The sequence below is a fragment of the Schistocerca cancellata genome, chromosome 12 (genome assembly GCF_023864275.1).
Source record: "Schistocerca cancellata isolate TAMUIC-IGC-003103 chromosome 12, iqSchCanc2.1, whole genome shotgun sequence".
NCBI lineage: Eukaryota > Metazoa > Arthropoda > Insecta > Orthoptera > Acrididae > Schistocerca > Schistocerca cancellata.
In genome coordinates this window covers 71,838,646-71,855,956 of record NC_064637.1, presented here as the reverse complement: position 1 = coordinate 71,855,956, position 17,311 = coordinate 71,838,646, and positions in this window count along the sequence as shown.

Genomic DNA, 17,311 nt, shown 5'->3' with positions numbered 1-17,311 from the left:
AACGGCGCGAGGGGTGGCCACAACAGTTGAAGGACTCAAAATCATAAATCTGTACGCCCCATCGGGCACTGATAAACGGAGGGATCGCTCCCAGTTCTACGCAGAAGATATCACGCCTTTATTCCTCGGCCGATACGATCATCTCCTCGTAGGCGGAGATTTCAACTGTGTTCTCGAGCGCCCAGACCAATACCCCCATTTCACCATATGTCCGGAACTTCGCTTCCTCGTCCGCCGCCTTCCTCTCCTCGATACTTGGCGAGTGGTACACGGCGACCGCCCGGGGTATACACACATCACGAGCCACTCCGCCAGCCGACTTGATGAATATACATATCAGACGCTCTGAAATCAGTTCTCCTCGACGCGGAACGTAGGCCGTCTGCCTTTTCGGATCATGACATCTACATCTGTACCATGAACCTACGTCGGCAATCTATATGGCGCAGTGCAGGACCTTGGAAACTCAATGTCACGCTACTGCGGGACCCTGAATGTCGGCAACAGATCACCGACACGTGGCACACCTGTGTTCAACGCATTATGCGTTACGAGACCACACTGCAGTGGTGGTTGCTGTGCGCCAAACCGGCCATCCGACGCACACTGACACACTATGGCAGAGCCAAAGCCGGGTGGAATCACCACACAACTGATTTCTACTATGGCGCTCTTCGTGAACTCATGGATCATCCCCCATCTCCGGATCATCTAAAAGAAGCTCAACGCATCAAGGCAAAGATTTTAACCTTGACCAGATGCCGTCTAGAGGGAGCCATTGTACGAGCACGCAGCCAAGATAGGATTAACGGTGAGGAACCTTCTATGCATCATATTGTTCAAAATGTTCGTCGACGCAGACAGGCTTTAATGTCAACTTTAGACCTACCCGATGGACGACGGCTGACATCGCAAGCTACCATTGCGGATGCATTCACAACGCACTACAAACTTTTCTATCAAGAAGTACCTGCCGGTGCAGAGGCCATTGCTGAGGTTGCCCTGGAGACACTTGGTACTCTAAACGCAGCAGCTGCAGCCCTCCTGACTTCTGAAATGACCACCGACGACGTCCAAGGCGCTGTGGCCGAAGGGTCTCTGAATCGATCTCCCGGCCCGGATGGTTTACCTCTCGAATTTTACAGAACCTTCCAAGATTTGATGATGCCACGATGGAGGGACACGTACCGGGAACTTTTGTCCGGCGCGGCGAACCCGCCACTAATGTTCATGGAAGGCTTGCTTGTACCAGTCCCGAAACCCGCAGGAGGAACACGACTCGACAGTTATCGGTCAATCACGTTACTCAATTCCGACTTCAAGATTTTCACACGCCTTCTAGCAGTGCGACTCAAACATGTCTTACGAGACATTGTTTCCCACGAACAAACATCCTTAGGCGGCGATCGTAATATACAGACAGCCCTCAGTGAATATCGAGATGTGATCGCTGTGGCAACACACTTGCGACTGCCAGGCGCTTTAATCTCCATCGACTTCAAACAAGCGTTTGACCGCGTCAATCATGCATTCCTCAACGCAGTGATGGACCGAATGGCAATTCCCCCGCCGTTCACGCAAGTGATTATGCGGCTCCTTCGTGGAGCAACGTCCAGACTTCTCGTCAACGGCAGACTTACAGAACCTATACGGATTGAACGCTCCGTACGGCAGGGTTGCCCTTTGTCGACGGTGCTTTATGCCATTGCGATGGAACCCCTCATTTGCGGATTACGCCGACGTTTGACAGGTATTCCACTCAGGGATCATATGTTCCGCTGCCGAGCTTACGCGGACGACTTGGCCCTCGTCGTCCGTTCAGCGGCCGACGTACAAGCTGCTATGCAGTGGATTACCCGTTACAGTGGAGGGGCAGGGAGCGCTATGAACGTGACAAAATCATGCGCCATGAAGATCGGCCGCGGCCTTCCCGCAGACAGCGTAGTCCCATTTCAGCTGGTGGACACCCTTCGTTGTCTCGGATTGGTGTACACGCGAGACATTCGCCGCACCTCGGCGATCAATTTTCTGGCGCTGCTGCAACGCATCCGGGCCAAGATACAAAATCACATACTACGCCCGCTGAATATGTGCCAGAGAGTCACGTTCGTCAATACCCATCTGGCAGCCCGGATACCCCATATAGCGCAGATTCTGCACATCACTGCGACAATGGCGGCCAGATTGCAGGCGGCTTTCGGCTATTTTATTTGTTCTGGACACATCTTCAAAGTCAAGTATGAAGCTCTCACCTTACCGAAGCGGGATGGTGGCCTCGATCTGGTTAATGTGAGAGCCAGGACTACGGCTCTTTACACCAATACTATGCTCCGGTTATGGAAAAGCCAAAATGCTACTTTTACTGGAATGTTGACCACTGAGCTCGCACCTGTTTCGAGACGCCCACCGACGTCTCTGGCACACATCCCACCTCCGATGTCACATATCGGCCGTTTCTTTTTGGAGTATAGCTACATATGCACCGAGCTCCCCAGGACCAGGCAGACGACCACCCGCGACATCTATTGCCTTCTCCGAAAGTCTCCACCCCGCAACCCCGTCGAAACACGTCACTCCCAGGTTTCATGGCCTACAGTTTGGAAAGCGATCCACCAACCGTATCACACCACTGACACCACCTCTATGTGGTACCTTCTCGTCAACGGCCAGTATACTACAAGACAGAAACTGCATCGCATCGCACTGGTGGACTCACACCTGTGCCTCAAGTGCAATGTCGAAGATACAGATTTACATCGTTTTGAATGTGGGCCAGCAGCAGCTGTCTGGACCCTCGTACAGAAGATTGTGGCTTTCTACCTCCGAGTACCACCACATCACGTTTCTCCTACCATGATGATATATCCCGACTCGACCTACTTTCCATCGGCTAAGTGGCACGCCATCACTTGGATCAGTGGCATGGCTGTCAACTACCTCTTCCGCGACGACATCGTCGATCCGGCGGACTTTTGGACGCGCCTCCAAGTACATCACCACACCCTTCGCCGACATCGACACTATTGGGCCACTTTCGCGAACTATTTACAGAGTATTCTCACCAACCCGCCTCAAAGCTGGAATCTCAACGAACTGTGCCAGCCAAGGCTGGACGATCCCACGTTCCCCTTTAATGGTCAATGATAGAATGCATTTTGTTCTGATGGCGCGCCAAAGTGGAGCATGGCGCGGGAAGTATTCCTATTCTATTTCACTTCTCTTTTCTCCTCCTCTTCTAAGTTTTTTTTCCTTACACATGTAACAAAGAAAAATAAATAAATAAAAAAAAGAAGGCCGTTGCGGAAATATAGCTACTTTTAAAAAAAAATGGTAGAGCACTTGCCCGCAAAGGCAAAGGTCCCGAGTTCGAGTCTCGGTCGGGCACACAGTTTTAATCTGCCAGGAAGTTTCATATCAGCGCACACTCCGCTGCAGCGTGAAAATCTCATTCTGCTAGAGTGTTTGCCACAGGTTTGGTGAGGTCTTCTGGTAGGGCGTTCCATTGCTCCAGCAATACGTTGGACAACTGCAGGGTAGCTTTTGATGCGAATGGACGTGCTACCATACATCTCCCCAGTGCAGCCCAGAGGTAATTAGAATTATGTATTAATACCTTCAGCTGCTGACGGGCGTTGATATATATCAATGGGGACAGGTGAAAATGTGTGCCCCGACCGGAACTCGAACCTGGGATCTCCTGCTTACATGGCAGACGCTCTATCCATCTGAGCCACCGAGGGCACAGAGGATAGTGCGACTGCAGGGACTATCTCGCGCACGCCTCCCGCGAGACCACATTCTCACCTTGTATGTCCACACACTACATTCGTAGTCCCCAACCCAACACACTCATTACTCGTGGAAGACATTCTTACCAAGTCCTGTAAGAGTTCGGGTAATATGTGTGCATCTGCACTGAAGAAGAAGGTCAAGGCCGGTATTGCCAGAAATATATACTTTTATGGATATGGCGTCTCTTCTTTGGGACATTTCCGAAAGAACAGACACGATATCCATATAAGTATACAGCCCAGATGTGGTCGATGGGATTTAAACGAGGGAAAAGGGCAGACCAGTCCTTTCACCGAACATCCTATCGTTCCAAGAACTTCTCCACCTGCGCAGTTCGATGGAGTCCTGTATTCTGTAACAATGACGTCGCGGCCGAATGTACTCCCTGAAAAGACACACAATGGAAGGAGTACAGTGTTAAGTATAGTTTTGCACACCAGTGTATTAATGTTGAAATACCAGTGCAGTTAAGTACAGTTTCGAATGCCAGAGTGTTAATGTTGCAAAACTACTGAAGTTAAGTACAGTTTTGCAAACCAGTATGTTAAATTTGAAATACTACTGAAGATAAGTACAGTAACACTGTATATTGTTGAAATACTAGTGTGGCGTGTTCCCTGAACTCTGTACGTATAATATTTATTGCCTTTTGTTAATGTGTAACAACCAGTCTCCACGTTCTGGTGGCCATTTAGTTGACATTTTCTGCCGTAGCATGGTCAATGTTTAATCTCCGTCGTCCCGCCTAACCCTCCCCCCTCCCACCCCGTTCGAATGATAGGAAACCTCCCGTGTAAAGATCAGCATGGATTCTGCAAACAGAGATCTTGCGGAAATGACCTCGGTCTGTTCATCCATAGCGCTGCAGACTAAGGCTCCCAGCTTACCAGATTTGGTTGGTTGATTGGGGTTGAAGGGACCAAACAGCTTGTTTCAAAGGTGGTCCTTTCGGATTGATTTACATCTCAGACGAGTCATAACGATAAAAGGTCAAAGGCTAAAAAACATTAAAGTGCAGTCATGTTGTCAATGGTGAAAACAAAAGAAGACAGCAAGTGGGCAACCCCAAGGCTATGCTGGGGGCAGTGCCACTGTGAGTACAATCTTAGGAAGTGGGGTTTTGACGTAATCAGCCGGCTGTTTGGTCGATACGAAATAAATAGTTCAGCTTGGTGAACTTGTTTAATTTAAAACCTGCATATGGGATTTCATAGCCTCTCATGATACCTGCAGCGCTGGAAGACGTAACGTTAAGCAGAGAAATACGCTTTGCAGTGCCGCCTAACGCGCATAACACAAAAATCACCGCGCATTCATCGTAATCTTTATACGGATTCCTAATAAGAACTGCCATCGTCAGAGTCCGAAACAATAAAGAGTTGACAAGACGAGCGCCGTACGTGTGCTTTCGTATTTACTGAAGCCTGGCTGGTAGGCAACCCGGCGCGCACAGCTCGGCCCGGAGCCCGCATAGCTGTCCTGCGCGCGTTTGATTGAGGCCGGCCTGAGCGGCCTTCCCCCACCCTGCCGCCGCCCTGCCCCCACCACCACGCCAGGCCCGCCACCCACTGCCCCCACCACCCGCAGCGTCGCCCCCTCCACCACGGACGCTCTGAGCGGCAGCAGCCGAACCCTTTTTGCAGGCCGCGTTGCCAAGTGGCCGACAGTCGGGGCCGAGCCGCCAGCGGCGGTGGCGTCGCTGATGCTGCTGCGGCGGCGGCGGTGGCGGCGTTGCCGAATCCGTCGAGGTCGATATACGTAATGTAACGTGACGCACTCACGCGTCACTCTGGAGTCATACGTGGCAGCAGGGACGAAACTGTGGCAGACGAATAATTGTATACAAGTTGCCATATCCTTCCTCCCTTCTGTCTAAGATTGGCCGACGCACGTAATTTCTTGGTATACGAAAATCACGAAGATATCTGGACAGATGGTCTCTTTCTACAAATTTCTTTTGTGTTTGCAAAAGAGAGAACGTTTTACTGACTAGAGAAGAATTGTGTAGGAGGGCACTACAGGGTTCAATCTTAGGTCCATTACAACATTTTTTCTATATACAGGGTGTTACAAAAAGGTACGGCCAAACTTTCAGGAAACATTCCTCACACACAAATAAAGAAAAGACGTTATGTGGACATGTGTCCGGAAACGCTTAATTTCCATGTTAGAGCTCATTTTAGTTTCGTCAGTATGTACTGTACTTCCACGATTCACCGCCACGATATCATGATTTCATATGGGATACTCTACCTGTGCTGCTAGAACATGTGCTTTTTCAAGTACGACACAACATGTGGTTCATGCACGATGGAGCTCCTGCACATTTCAGTCGAAGTATTCGTACGCTTCTCAACGACAGATTCGGTGACCGATGGATTGGTAGAGGTGGACCAATTCCATGGCCTCCACGCTCTCCTGACCTCAACCCTCTTGACTTTCATTTATGGGGGCATTTGAAAGCTCTTGTCTACGCAACCCCGGTACCAAATGTAGAGACTCTTCGTGCTCGTACTGTGGACGGCTGTGATACAATACGCCATTCTCCAGGGCTGCATCAGGGATTCCATGAGACGAAGGGTGGATGCATGTATCCTCGCTAACGGAGGACATTTTGAACATTTCCTGTTACAAAGTGTTTGAAGTCACGCTGGTACGTTCTGTTTCTGTGAGTTTCCGTTGCATGATTTATGTGATTTGAAGAGAAGTAATAAAATGAGCTCTAACATGGAAAGTAAGTGTTTCCGGACACATGTCCACATAACATGTTTTCATATTGTGTGTGTGTGGAATGCTTCCTCAAAGTTTGGCCATACCTTTTTGTAACATCATATATATATATATATATATATATATATATATATATATATATATATAAGGAATTGTTCTGACTAAATCGTTCACTCAACATCGCCCAATCCAAATGATAAATTTTCTTGAAAATGTGTTGCTATCAAGGCAATTTGACGCTAGGAATACGAAAATGGGGTTTTCGGTATTCAGCCCCTGAGCGACTGAAATAGTGCATGAAAACATTTTCTACAGTAAATCATTGTTAAAGAACTGCTGAAGCATTTTAACAAACTGGCTTGTGACTTCTCGGTTAGTAATAAATAATATGTGCTTCAATGTCGTTGGAAATTGTTCCCGAAAGTGGTGACACCAGGGATTAAAAGTTTTATGGAAATATTTCGTTATAGATGCATTTTTAAAGCTAACTCTATTATAATTATCTTTGGCTTCTCAGTTAGAAATAATAAGAATTGTGTTTGTGTTTTTGGAAATTCGTCCCCTAAGGTGGAGAAATAGTAGATGAAAATTTTTATGGGAATGTTTGACTGCAAAAACATTTTAAAGCCAACAGCATTGCCACAGTGGTAACACCGGTTCCCGTCACACCACCGAAGTTTAGTACTGTCGGGCTGGGCTAGCAGTTGGATGGGTGACCATCTGGTCTGTCGAACGCTGCGTTGTCGACTCGGCCCTTGTGAGGCAAACTGAGGAGCTACTTGGATGAGAAGTAGCGGCTCCAGTCTCGGAAACTGACATACGGCCGGGAGAGCGGTGTGCTGACCACATGGCCCTCCATATCTGCATCCACTGACGCCTAAGGGCTGAGGATGACACGGCGGTCGGTCAGTACCGTTGGGCCTTCATGGCCTGTACGGCTAGAGTTACTTAGTTAAAAACATTTTAAGTTAAATATATGAAAATTTGTATTTCTAAGAAATAAAAGAAATACGTGTTTCAGTGTATCTGACAAATCAACCACTAAGGGGGTGAAATATGGGATGAAACTTTTTGTGAAATTATTTCGTTACGTTAAAACATTTTCAAAGCTAAGTATTTGAAAACTGGTATCTGACTTTTCTATTAGAAATAGAGAAATAAGTGTTACGATTTGACAATTTCTGGAGAAATATCACGACAAAAAATCAAAACGTAGAATTAACAGAAATATCTGACTCAAGCTCCCAGAATCGCTTTTTGAGAAGTACATACAGAAAAAACAGTGCTACAATCGACACAAGCGAAACAGCGGGCGCTAACCTAGATACAGGGTATGTTATTTATCTTGATAAATCTAAATAACGTTTTGTCCAGAAGCAACATAAAAAAATATTATTAAATAAATATTGTTTAGCAAGTGGGGATATTAACTAGCATGTTTGCCTGTCTTGTAAGTTCGTTCATTACGAAGATATGGGAAGCAGTACATCTTTTTTGAAAACCACTTTTTTTTTTTACTCGGAAAATCACGTCCTCTCCTTAAAATCTGTTCAAAAACATATCACAATGCACTACTCACGTAAACATAACGTGATTAAAAATGTAACACAGAATTGACTTTCACTCTGACTGTACTGGGACACAATGCAATTACTTGGGATAATGTAAAACAACCACTTGCTGGCGTTAACAGTATACATCTACATCTACATCTACATCCATACTCCGCAAGCCACCTGACGGTGTGTGGCGGAGGGTACCTTCAGTACCTCTATCGGTTCTCCCTTCTATTCCAGTCTCGTATTGTTCGTGGAAAGAAGGATTGTCGGTATGCCTCTGTGTGCGCTCTAATCTCTCTGATTTTATACTCATGGTCTCTTCGCGAGATATACGTAGGAGGGAGCAATATACTGCTTGTCTCTTCGGTGAAGGTATGTTCTCGAAACTTTGACAACAGCCCGTACCGAGCTACTGAGCGTCTCTCCTGCAGAGTCTTCCACTGGAGTTTATCTATCATCTCCGTAACGCTTTCGCGATTACTAAATGATCCTGTAACGAAGCGCGCTGCTCTCCGTTGGATCTTCTCTATGTCTTGTATCAACCCTATCTGGTGCGGATCCCACACTGCTGAGCAGTATTCAAGCAGTGGGCGAACAAGCGTACTGTAACCTACTTCCTTTGTTTTCGGATTGCATTTCCTTAGGATTCTTCCAATGAATCTCAGTCTGGCATCTACTTTACCGACAATCAACTTTACATGATCATTCCATTTTAAATCACTCCTAATGCGTACTCCCAGATAATTTATGGTATTAACTGCTTCCAGTTGCTGACCTGCTATTTTGTAGCTAAGTGATAAAGGATCTATCTTTCTGTGTATTCGCAGCACATTACACTTGTCTAAATTGAGATTCAATTGCCATTCCCTGCACCATGCGTCAATTCGCTGCAGTTCCTCCTGCATTTCAGTACAATTTTCCATTGTTACAACCTCTCGATACACCACAGCATCATCTGCAAAAAGCCTCAGTGAACTTCCGATGTCATCCACCAGGTCATTTATGTATATTGTGAGAAACACATAGAAACACAAAAACGATGAAATGAAAACAGTTTATCGCTTACCTCATTTAAGCTGTTAGTGCAGAAAAACTTCAACATGAGACATAAAATTTTAATTTGCTGCTTCATTAGTACCAACTATACTTACGACAAGGTTTTCAGGCAGCACCCACGTGTACCAATCATTTTACCAGCAAAAGTATATACGGTCTACTCAGTTTAATGCGACTGCCTGTCAAAAGCCTGGATAACTACCTTTTGTACCGAGGGCCGAAGACAGACGTGTGGAAAGAGAGCCAGCAGTACTAGGTTTCAGGGTAGAGGGTATACACGGCACGAACAACCCGGTAGAGGGGATTCCACAGATTCTCGACTGGGGTTATATTCTATGAGTTCGGTGGCCAACGGAGTAAAGCAAAGTCATCCAGGTGCTCTTCGAACTACGCACTTACACTGCGAACTGTGTGGCACACTGCATTGTCCTGCTGGTAGATGCCATCGTGCTGAAAGAGACTGCATTACATGCTCTCCAAGGATAGATACGAGGGGCGTTTGAAAAGACCGAGCAAAAATAAAAACTACTCACGTGTTTGGGGTAAACCATTTCTATTTTTCGACATAGTCTCCTGTTAGACTTACACACTTCGTCCAACGCTGTTCTAATTTGTTGATCCCTTCCGAATAATAGGAATTGTGCAAGTCTGCAAAATAGCTATTAGTTGCTGCAATCACCTCCTCGTTTGGATAAACTCACTGTCCCTCCAGCCATTTCTTCATATTGGGGAACAAATAGTAGTCCGAGGGAGACAATTCTGGAGAATAGGGGGGATGTGAAACGAGTTGGAATCCTATTTCCATTAATTTTGCGACCACAACTGCTGAGGTGTGTGCTGGTGCAGTGTCGTGATGGAAAAGGACTTTTTTGCGGTCCAATCGCCGGCCTTTATCTTGCAGCATGGTTGTCAAACGGTCCAATAACGATGGATAATATGCACCTGTAATAGTTTTACCCTTTTCCAGATAGTCGATGAAGATTATCCTTTGGTAATCCCAAAAGACAGTCGCCATAACCTTTCCGGCCGAAGGAATGGTCTTCGCCTTTTTTGGTGCAGATTCTCTCTTGGTAACCCATTGTTTAGATTGTTGTTTGGTTTCAGGAGTATAGTAATGTATCCATGTTTCATCCACAGTGACGAAACGACGCTTAGAGTCCTGCGGATTCTTCCTGAACAGCTGCAAAAGATCCTTGCAACACTTTACACGATTCCGTTTTTGGTCAAGCGTGAGCAATCGCGGAACCCATCTTGCGGACAGCTTTCTCATGTCCAAATGTTTATGTAAAATAATATGTACCTGTTTATTCGAGATGCCCAGAGTACGAGTAATCTCACTCTTCTGTCATCCATCACCATATCATGGATTTTATCAATGATTTCTGGAGTCGTAACCTCCACAGGGTGTCCAGAACGTTCAGCGTCATTTGTGCCCATATGGCCACTCCGAAGATTTTGAAACTACTTATAAACCGTTCTAATGGAAGGTGCAGAGTCACCGTAATGTTTACCAAGCTTCTCTTTAGTCTACTGAGGCGGTTTGCCTTTCATAAAGTAATGTTTAATCACCACGCGAAATTCTTTTTCGTCTATTTTTTGACAACTCGACTTCCTTGATTCACGCGAATGCCGGACACAAAGTAATAGACCAATATGGCTGAAACTTGGTGTGCGTTTTTTCCAAAAATGCTACTAACTAAAAATGACCTCTGTTCGCTCCGGTGGCGCCATCTCTCGGACTTTGCACGGACTTTTAGAACGCCCCTCGTACATATGTTGAGCCATTTTGCCTTACAGAATGAGGAGATCATCAGGGGAATGCGACGAGAACATTCCCCAGACCATAACGCACCATCCTCAGGCCGGGACGCATCCGACGATTGTTACAGGGCCTTTGGTCGATGAAAGCAGTCACCGTGGGTGCGTGGAACAGGCGCCTGCTGTGGAAGCCATTACTCAACAACATTCACGGAACGTTCGTTGAGGAAACACTGTTGATAGTATCTTGGTTCATCTGGGCGTCCAGTTGCTCAACACCTGCACATATGTACACTCCTGTCAAGAATAAATGATATGTGGTGCACCACCGTTGCCTCGGCGCAGATTTGGATAGCGCCATTTTGGCACGCATGATATATTGTAATCACAGAGGCACGAGAACAGTTTACAGACTTCTCTGTATGTCCATCTTTTTAGAGATGGTTGCAGGACTCGGCTGTTCGATAGAGGAAATCAAATTAAACTTCTTTCAGCCTTAAACTTCCATTTTTATTTTATTTCGAAATTTGGAATAAGGTTAGAAATGTCACGGCTGAAAGTGGTTTAATTTGACATCCTCTGTTTACAAACTTAGCCGTTTCGGAAATCCTTTCACCATTGGCCCGAAAGCCCCTGATCAAGAAGTATCGGACGTCAGATAAGTCGCCACGTTTCCGCATTACAGTAGCGACTACAGTGTTTTCCGCGCTCCAACGACCACTTTATATATCCTCCCATGCTACTGCTGCCACCTGTCGTCTGTGATTGTTCATTGTACGTTGACGTCTAACATAGCCGGTGGTCCCATTGTTGTGACTGGCTCCTGCAATCTCCGATATCATACGGAAGTTCCGTGACTTAGTGGTGTCTCCTCGGCATAATTCGGACTGCGAAATGAGATACCACACGGCCTCTTGATGATGCTGACGGAGGAAGTAGTCGAAACCTTGAAGCTACATAGCCGGCCGCGGTGACCGTGCGGTTCTAGGCGCTTCAGTCCGGAACCGCGCGACCGCTGCGGTCGCAGGTTTGAATCCTGCCTCGGGCATGGATGTGTGTGATGTCCTTAGGTTAGTTAGGTTTAAGTAGTTCTAAGTTCTGGGGGTCTTATGACCACAGATGTTGAATCCCATAGTGCTCAGAGCCATTTGAACCATTTTTTTGCAATTTTATTAACTTGTTTCGAGCCTTCAGCCGTGTTGTTTTTGAATGATTTTAAGGGTGTGTGTGATTAAGTGTTTTAGGAAAATAAAGTTTGTATGTTTTGTGCAACTGACAGTAACTGATTTTGGCCCCTTTGCACAACTATAACCTGATCCGCTCTGTCCTGCGAAACCAGATCGCACATATATTTCTTAACCTTTCATCATCTTACTTTTTTTGAGATACCTACATTTTGGAGTAAATTTCAAGAAATGCACCGTAGTGTTCTGTGGACTTGTGCGTTCACCGTTTATGTTCTCAATTGTAGCATTCTCCCATTTTTCCGTACACGTCTGAATAAACAGTGCTCGCTAATTACCTTTTCACAACAGCATGGCAGATATCGCATTGGGGTTGTCGCATCACTGCTCGTTTTAGCTTCGTTTAAACGTTGTAAGAGGATTACAGATGAACTAGCTCATTTCAGTAACAGAGATAAACATATTAATCGTTTTTGCTTTGTGCGTGAATACTGGAACCCGTAAACAAAAGCCTTGTCAGGGATCTGTAGATTTATCTGCGTTTAATATTTTATGATGTTTATTTATGCGCTTAAAATATGAGTGTTAACTATATAGGGAGCAATGTTCAGCACTCAGGCATATGGCAGGAACGACCATTAGACGCACAAAAGTCTAGTAAACATGGGCACTAAAATGCATGACTTAAGAGCTATGAGCTGGTGCTCGGTAAAAGAGACGTGTTAGCGAACATGAACAAGTGCTCGTAGATTTTAATATATGTATTTTAAAGCTCATGTTTGCTGGAGTTTTTTCCTTCGAATGATCGTTCCTGTCACGTCCTTGAATATTGCTCTTGGATACCATCATTATAAGCTACTGATAACATTGATTTTAAATCATTTTCCATGTAAATCCTTGCAGTTTTTGCAGAAATGTATTCTAAAGTTCAGTGTTTCAAAAAAAACCTTTAAAGGCAAAAATATCCGAATGATAAAAGATCTTAAACTAAGTGATGTGAACTAAAGTGGTAATACACGAAATGATTTTATTTAAAAAAAATTATAAAGCAGTTATCAACAGCCGATAAATACTTTGTAAACGTCACGCTACACAGGGTGTCTGACAAAATATCCTCGTACTACGATGGTCATCACGGTGTTGCGTACGCACAAGCAAGTCAGGGAAGTGGAGAAGCTTACATACTAAAATTGTTCTTAAGGTGAACTACCATAATGGAACAAGAGCTTGAAGTAGTTACACTGCTTACAGTTTCTCAAGCGCATTGGAAATTACACAAATATGGTTGCGCGGGATTAGCCGAGCGGTCAGGGGCGCTGCAGTCATGGACTGTGCGGCTGGTCCCGGCGGAGGTTCGAGTCCTCCCTCGGGCATGGGTGTGTGTGTTTGTCCTTAGGATAATTTAGATTAAGCAGTGTGGAACCTTAGGGACTGATGACGTTAACAGTTAAGTCCCATAATATTTCACACACATCTGAACATTTTAAACAAATACGGTTGTTTTTCGCAACATTAACCAGAAAAAAGCATAAAGTAAATATTTAATATTACATGACTCTAATGGCTCTAATGGCTCTGAGCACTCAACATCATAGGTCATGTCGCCTAGATCTTAGAACTACTTAAACCTAACTAACCTAATTACATCACACACACCCATGTCCGAGGGAGGATTCGAACCTGCGACCGTAGCAGTCCCGCGGTTCCGGACTGCAGCGTCAGAACCGCGCGGCCACTGCGGCCGGCAAATATTACATGAGATCACCCAAAGATCGTGCGTCGTCGCTATATTAATCTTGTAAGAGCATTAATTACGTTACATACCTCATACTTTTAGTATTTACAGAATACAAAATACGCTGTCAATCAACAATGTCTGCCATACTAATCTCAACATTTCCTAACGGAAGGAAAACCCAAGAATAACAGACCGCGCTTGTTGACGCAGCTGTAATAACAGGCACACCTGCGACACGATATAGCTCATTGTGTGGTGTCACCGCCAGACACCACACTTGCTAGGTGGTAGCCTTTAAATCGGCCGCGGTCCGCTAGTATACGACGGACCCGCGTGTCGCCACTGTCAGTGATTGCAGACCGAGCGCCGCCACACGGCAGGTCTAGAGAGACTTCCTAGCACTCGCCCCAGCTGTACAGCCGACGTTGCGAGCAATAGGTCACTGACAAATTACGCTCTCATTTGCCGAGACGATAGTTAGCACAGCCTTCAGTTACGTCATTTGCTACGACCTAGCAAGGCGCCAATATCAATTGTTATTAATCTTGTGATGCATGTACCGTCAAGAGAGATGTTCACCAATTGTGGATTAAAGTTAAGTATTCTACCAGTTACCTCCTTTTTTTGCTAGACTCAACTCCTATAACTGTTCCAGACCTCACGCCAGCCTACGTGAGCTTAAACGCGTGCCTTTCGGCTACCAGTCATAATGGATTGGCTGTCGGGCCAGTCCACTACACATTGTATATACAGGGATGGACGGAAATATGGAAGCACTTCGAGAAATTGCGTGACTGAACGTCAATGGTGACGCTAGCCAAGCCTGTAGGTTGCCCTGTACCTCTACAGCGTCCTCAATACGTTGCAAGAGTCGGTCATGATCAAGAGACTTCCCGTGCTGTTGTGAGTGCATTCTGTTGGAGCTAAGTGAATTCGAACATGAGCAATTTGGGCCGGCCGGAGTGGCCCAGCGGTTCTAGGCGCTTCGTCCGCAGCTCTTGCTCGTGTGGTAGCGTTCTCGCTTCCCGCGCCCAGGTTCCCGGGTTCGATTCCCGGCGGGGTCAGGGATTTTCTCTGCCTCGTGATGACTGGGTGTTGTGTGATGTCCTTAGGTTAGTTAGGTTTAAGTAGTTCTAAGTTCTAGGGGACTGATGACCATAGATGTTAAGTCCCATAGTGCTCAGAGCCATTTGAACCATTTTTTTTCTAGGCGCTTCAGTCTGGAACTGCGCGACCACTACGGTCACAAGTTAGAATCCTTCATCGGGCATGGATGTGTGTAATGTCCTTAGGTTAGTTAGGTTTAAGTAGTTCTAACAAGGGAACCTTCCAATCGCACCCCCCTCAGATTTAGTTATAAGTTGGCACAGTGGATAGGCCTCGAAAAACTGAACACAGATCAATCGAGAAAACAGGAAGAAGTTGTGTGGAACTATGAAAAAATAAGCAAAATATACAAACTGAGTAGTCCATGCGCAAGATAAGCAACATCAAGGATAAACTGAGCTCAGGAGCGCCGTGGTCCCGTGGTTAGCGTAAGCAGCTGTGGAACGAGAGGTCCTTGGTTCAAGTCTTCCCTCCAGTAGAAAGTTTTAATTTTTATTTTCAGACAATTATCAGAGTTCACGCACTCACATATAATCAACTTCGCTCTCCAAAATTCCAGGACGTGTTCAGATTTGCATGGACACATGCAGGATTTGACGGTCTGCACAGGGAAAAATTTGAAAACGTTAAAAACATATGTTTTGACAGAGCACAGAGAAAACTGTGCGACTGTGAAACTGTTGCATTCATTTGTTGCAGTTTATGTGACAAACTCTTATGTTTTCATCACTTTTTTGGGAGTGATTATCACATCCACAAGAAAACCTAAATCGGGCAAGGTACAGTGTTGGTACAGTGTTGGTTCTGCAATGGTGGTGCAGTGTTCGAATCTGACAGGGTCCCTGTTCACATAGATCGCATCGTCCAGGACTGGTTTTGTGAGAACGAGTATGAATTCTCGCATCTGCCCTGGCCACCACTGCCACCAGATCTCGATGTTACTGAGCGTTAGTCGTCTACGTTTGGAAAGAAATTTGCATGATCGTTATCCATGTTCACCACCGTTAGCTGAAGTTTCCACTGTTTTGGCGGAAGAAATCCATACAGGAGCTGTAGTTAACCATTCCGAGACGACTGAAAGCTGTTTCGAATGTCAACAGCTTTTTCCTACACAGTACTAGACATAATAATGTGTTATGTTGTGGTTTCCTATTTCTGTCCAATCTCTGTTAGTGAAGGATGATGCATGTGACACCTTGTTCGATAACGATCTTTTCCTCTTGTCCTAACATCAAAATATCAAAATAAAAACGTGATGCAACTTGTTGTGACTTGGCAAGACAGCCAACCCACTATGATGGGTAGCCGAAAGGCACGCGTTAAGCTCACGCAGGCTGGCGTGAGGTCTGGAGCATTTAAGGAAGTTAGAATTCAGCAAAAAAGGTCGTAGCTGTTGAAATACTTAACTTTAATTCATAATTGGTGAACATCGGTCTGACGGTACATGCATCACAAGATAAATAGCAAATGATAATGGCGCCTTGCTAGGTCGTAGCAAATGACGTAGCTGAAGGCTATGCTAACTATCGTCTCGGCAAATGAGAGCGTAATTTGTCAGTGAACCATCGCTATAAAAGTCGGTTGTACAACTGGGGCCAGTGCTAGGAAGTCTCTAGACCCGCCGTGTGGCGGCGCTCGGTCTGCAATCACTGATAGAGGCGACACGCGGGTCCGACGTATACTAACGGACCGCGGCCGATTTAAAGGCTACCACCTAGCAAGTGTGGTGTCTGGCGGTGGCACCACACAACTAGTATTACTTATTCCAAGTAATCGGAAAATTACTGACTTACAGAACGAACAGTGCACATTTTATCATTTTCTTAGAAGTTGCAGATGAATACTAGAAGAGCCGACAGGCTACCAAAACCCATGTCTACTCAAATGTGCGTCGTATTGTTATCTCAATCCCTCGCTCTACTGGCTACTTTAAAACGATTTTTGTAAATACGCGCTATATCCTCATTAGCAATTGTCCAGCTGTGTGGTAATGAATGGAAACTTTCGTATCAGTGCAACTACGAGGGTTGGAATTTTAATAGTAGCAACTATTTATTTACAGCTGGTACAAAATAGATACCTGTTTCAAAGTTTTACTGACCTTCAAAGTGCCGGCGGCTGCGGCCGAGCGGTTCTAGGCTCTTTAGCCTGGTACCGCGCTACCGCTACAGTTCCAGTTTCCACTCTCGCAGGCGTATGTTCAATCACGTGCTGGAAGCTTTCTTTGAGAATGGCAGCCCATTCTTCACGGTGTACTGGCTGAGGAGAGGTATCGATGTCGGTCGGTGAGGCCTGCACGAAGCCGGCGTTCCAAAACATCCCAAAGGTGTTCTATAGGATTCACGTCAGGACTCTGTGCAGGCCAGTCCATTACAGGGATGTTATTG